The sequence below is a fragment of the Atta colombica genome, unplaced genomic scaffold, assembly GCF_001594045.1.
Source record: "Atta colombica isolate Treedump-2 unplaced genomic scaffold, Acol1.0 scaffold180, whole genome shotgun sequence".
Classification (NCBI taxonomy): domain Eukaryota; kingdom Metazoa; phylum Arthropoda; class Insecta; order Hymenoptera; family Formicidae; genus Atta; species Atta colombica.
In genome coordinates, this window is record NW_017259272.1 from 59,796 (window position 1) to 65,482 (window position 5,687).

At 31.0% G+C, this 5,687-nt stretch overlaps 1 pseudogene; it reads right to left on the reverse strand.

The window, feature by feature from the left end:
- Window positions 1-760, reverse strand: part of LOC108686435 — a 6,611-nt pseudogene extending 5,851 nt beyond the window's left edge.
- Window positions 761-5,687: the final 4,927 nt, after the last annotated feature.

The window sequence follows — 5,687 nt, forward strand, 5'->3', positions numbered from 1 at the left end:
AAGAATATATATTTTAACATACATTTATTCATCATGTAATGCTGTATGTATAATATAATCTAAACCATAGACTATTAGTTCACATTCTATAATAGAATTTTTATCATAAATTTTGTACAAAGTTTGCAGCATCGCTTTTATTAGTAATACAATTTTGTCTTAAAAATGACACAAAATATTCAAATTTCTTACTAACATCGTGCATATATTGACTCAGTTCATAGAATACATGTTCAACACATTGCTCAAGCTCAAATAAGAAAAACATAATTATTGATTTCATGTACAAACATGTGCCATTTAATGTTAACTTTACGTTATTCGTATCATATATTTTAACAAGTTCCACATTTAAATCTTGAATTGGTGATGATGAGACTGTTGACTGCATTAATCGCTTGATTTCTGCACTGCTCTCGTCTTCCATGTAGCATGAGGTATGAACATGCGGTTGCCTCGATTATCACCGATCGCACATTTGTACATGAGATGTAGATCCTATAACGTCCCAATGTCCAGAAATTTGTACGCTGTCGATATCAATGCATATTTCCTCATCAAAATACGAAGCATGTAACGAGGTTTCGAAGGTGTACAAGACGATGTTTGAGAAAATGCGCTTTAAAAAAAGAAAACATGTAAATAGATCTTACAAAAATACATAAAGTATAATACGTATAAGCAAAATATTTTATAAAATTAAATGAACTTACTGTCTCTTGCTCGCCTCATCCTGTTGAATTGGAACGTAATAGTTCATGGCTTGAGATATTTTATTTTCTCGGAGAACTTATAATTAGCAATAGCTGTCCTCTTCTTTTAAATAGTGTTCCCTTCCACTTTTTTTTTACACACTCTAAAATGGAGAGAATTTTTTTTATATATATTATACTTTGAAGAACAGTTGCGACGATATACATATTCCTTTGTTATTGAATATGGTATTGTCACGCTTATTGAATGTAAAAAGATAAAAAACGAAGACTTACAATATTGTTACATTAAAGATTCTTTAATTAATGCTTTATAAATATGTAAGCTATGTAATTTTTATTATTGAATGCAAAACATGACGTCTCTCAACGCGATCTGAGTTTCTTTCACTTAATCCAAAGAATTTGTTACGTTTATATTTTAAAATTAATAAATTTCACATTAAATATATTACAGATATGATGCATCTTCAAATCATAATAAAAAAAAAAATATAATTCTAAATGTATGAGTAAGTATAAAATGCTAAAACAAATAATATGTTTTAATGTTTCCGTGCAAATGTTCGCTATCGAAATCTAAGTTATCTTGAAGAATTCATTACTCGTGTAAATTTAATGTTAAAAACATTGTGAATTCTTTTTAAACATATAAAAGACAACATCGTTGGTCAACTTAAACTATTAAAAAATAAATACATTATTTCTTCGAACGCTCTTACACGCTCTATGTTTACTGCTATAATAACATTGTTTAATAACAACATTGTTATAATAGAATTAAAATTAAATTGTTGCAAAGTATAGTGTCTCATTATTGCAATCAATAAACAACAAACTTTCTGCAGATACAACGGTAAATTCGCGACATTAGCTATACAATTTTAAATTTATTTCATATAATTATACGTTATTAATTTAGTTCTTTTTTCTTATGCATTTATTTTTATAATATTTAATTACTTTTTTAATTACAGGAAATATTAATTTTATTCATAAAAGATTTTGTTTCTTAAAATATTAGTGGGAATAGTAGTGGAAAAAAGTTCGTGGCGTTTTTCCTGTTACATCTAACCTAATACTTATAAGTAAAACTTCAACATAACACACGTAAATATATAATATATATACAATATATACATTATAAACATATAAAAAATTTCATTAATTAGATAAATAAATTTTTAATTCTATCAATTAAGTTAAAGAAATTCTATACTCAATCAAAGCTGATTTTATTGCCTAAATATTTTGGTATTAAATAGTTTGGTTGAATTTATATACATACGTACATAGACAATTCTGTAAACTGCGCAATAAAATCCTTTTCAATCTTGAAACACACTCATGAATGGATTTATAGTAGTATTATAATTGTGTATTATAATTGTGTATTCATACACGTTCCCGTAAAAAAACGATATTCACTCACTAGTTGTTGATCAAACGAATGTTCACTTATTTATAGTTATATTGGCGACAAGTATTGTTGAAGTCGACACGCTTGACTTGCGAAACTGAAAAATTGTGTTTCTACATATTCAACAGAATAATCTAATCGCAAAACATGTCGTGACATGTCGTTTTATGTAGAAAAAAATTTTTATATTACACGCTTATGCAAAATCGTATCTAACGTGTTTTCACAATTGCCGTACATCGACGAAAAAAATGCTTTATTATTAGGTCGTCCACTAACATATATTGATAGTATTAAAGAATTACAATCGAAACATCTATGATAATTATCAAATCATACATCATCGAATCACTGTCAAAAACATCTTTCGAATCAATGTCAACATCTATCGAACTGTTATCGAACGTCGCATCACTTTTAATCCTAATACACACTGGATTCCCAGAAACCTCAACCTCAATTTGCTGAATCGAAATCTTTTCGTATTTCTGAATTTTTTTTTCATTTTCTTTGAACAGACAATCATCGAACGATTCAATCGTATACTGAAGACCGAAATGTGGAAATAATTTACACACAAATTATTAATCACGTATTCGTCTATTTGTCATGTAATGCAGCATTTTCGATATTATTCAAAGCATGAACTATTCATATTCTATAAAAATATTTTATAATCAAATTTTTCACAAAATTTTTATGAAAAAAAGCATTAAATTTATTGATAACACAAAAATTGCGCTTTTGGCGCAAAAATTTATTTAAATTATTTTAATTCTTCATTTATACTGTTTATATACTGACAGTTCAAAGTATAGTGCTCCATGCAATGTTCCAGTCCGAACATAAAAAACACAGATTGACGACTTCGGACATATGTTGCAATATGACAATATTGCAACATGTATTATAACAAGTATTTCTACAATCAGAAAAAGTTTAATTTTCTTGAATAGTTGAATATTAGGAAAGAACAATTGCAGGGATCAAATAAACAAAATGACACAGAATCATTGCCGTATTTTATAATTTGTAACACCATAATTTGTCTGTATTTACATTGAGAATGACTCGATTAGGGTCCAGACGTTTGTAATAAATTGCACAATTTTATATATATTAGTATGTCAGTTACTTAACTTTGAACTATAATGTTAAAAAATATACCAACGATTATGTCTGACAGATCATTGTCATATTTCTGCTAATTTTGTAAATCCTTACAATGAAGAAATGTACACTATGTATAGTGTAATACGTACGTATAATACGTACGCGCATACACTCACGCACGCACGCACATTCATTCGTATATACGTTCATACATTTATGCGTACATATGGTACGTATGTACACGTAAAATCCGGTAGTGATGGTGATGATGAAATCCGTGATGGTGATAATAAAGTCCGGTAGATTATCTATTCAAAGAAAAAGAAAAGTTTAGAAATACGAAAAGATCTCGATTTAGCAAATTAAGGTTGAGGTTTCTGAAAACTCAATATGTGTAATTAGGATTAAAAACGGTGCGATAGCAGTTCGATAACAGTTCGATAGACATTGATTCGAAAGATGTTTTTAATAGTGATTCGATAGACGTTCGATGATGTTTGATAATTGTCATAGATATTGCACACACACACACACACACACACACACACACACACACATACATACATACATACACACATACATACATACACACACACACACACACACACACACACACACACACACACACATATGTGTGTTTCTTGTTGAAGTTTTACTTATTAGCATTTTACATCAAAAACAAAAATTTTTTATAAATAAAATTAATATTTCTTGTAATTAAAAAAGTAATTAAATATTATAAGAAAAATGTATAAAAAAAAAAGAATTAAATTAATAATGTATAATTATATGAAATAAATCTAAAACTGTATAACTAATGTCACGAATTTATCGTTGTATCTGTAACAAAGTTTGTTATTTATCGCAATAAACAACTCTTTGTTCTGCAACAATTTAATTTTAATTCTATTTTGATTGGCTATAGGATTCTAGCGATGGGCGTATGTGGTGCCAATCATCCGAAATAAAAACAACGACTTTATTACAGAATATTTACAAACCGGAGTCAAAGGACAAGTGGGAGCGCTCTCTTCTCTCTTGTTTATTTGTGCCGGAGAGGCCACTTTCGTTTTCTTGAATATAGACGTTTTTGAAATTCCGCTTTTACCAAATATTCGCAACTAGCGACTCAATTTTCCTAACAGAATGCAATGGCTGCATCTGTTATCTTTACCAGCGTATGCAGCATTGAAATCGATAACATTATCGAGTTATTTGTTACCCGTTCTTATACATAAATTCGTTTTATTACGCGCCTCTCTAATTGTTATTCGTTTTCTTGTTTTCTTGTCAGTAACTGTCTTGTGACTCTGTCTATGTTTACTTTTATCTTTTTGTTCGTACAGCTTGTTCGCTAGCTTCCGCACGGACTAACACATATTCAGTCTCTTGTATTTATCTTAATCTTTTTCTCGAAATGATAAATCTTTATATTAATCTTTCTTTCCTTGGAACTGGGATAGTGGCAACAAATTCGCCACAGGACAACACGAACCTACTGATCTTATTCAAATAGTACGTACCAATTTGAAACACGTTTATAACAATCATGTGAATATCGACATATCATATGATGAATTTTGCGCATTGTGCCGCGACTGTTAGCAAATATGGATTTCTAGTGATAGACAAGGACTGTGCGCTTACAAATGGTAGATACAGAGAAGTACATTCACGATATCATAATGTGACCAGTCGTTGTTGATGTTTACCCAGAGACGAACATGATAGATGTTCGCGATCATAAAAAAAATCGTGAGGGAGATCGAGAAGACGAGTGAGTCAATTCGCAAGGAACGTCCGCGCTCTAAAGACCGATAAAATCAAGAAGGGCATTGCCTTAGAATAGACACTTTAAACCTCTTATGGAGGCGACAATAACTTTTTCGTCAATAACCGTGACTTGTGCGCGACAAAGAAAGAGTTGCTCGACGAAGGTGCAGCGTTTCTCTCTAAACGTGAGAGAAAAGAAGAAGAACAAGAGGAGGGAGAAGAAGCGAGCGAGACACTTGAGCAATCCACTTCTCTGCATAAATTCAATAATTGACCATATACACGATCGTATACAACCCCACGTGCCAAAACTATACCGACGATAGAGAACGATTTCGAATCGAAGACTCGCTAGCGACGAAGATTCAAAGTCAGTTCAATAATATAAAGAAGAGCAAGAGGCGTTGGGTCCTCTGGATATATCGAGGCTGTCCTAGGGGAGCGCAAGATAAAGAGAGTGGTATAAATTATGTGTACGGCGTTTACCTACACAAGGGCTGATGTTTGGCAATAAACATTTCGACATAGACGCGGACAATATAATTATCGATGGCGTACGACACGCCGGAACATCTTTACGAGTTGATTTTCAAAAGAATTCTCGATCATGCGCTCTATATGGAAAACTTGTGTGTGTGTGTGTGTGTGCACCAACAGCGTGCACAAGA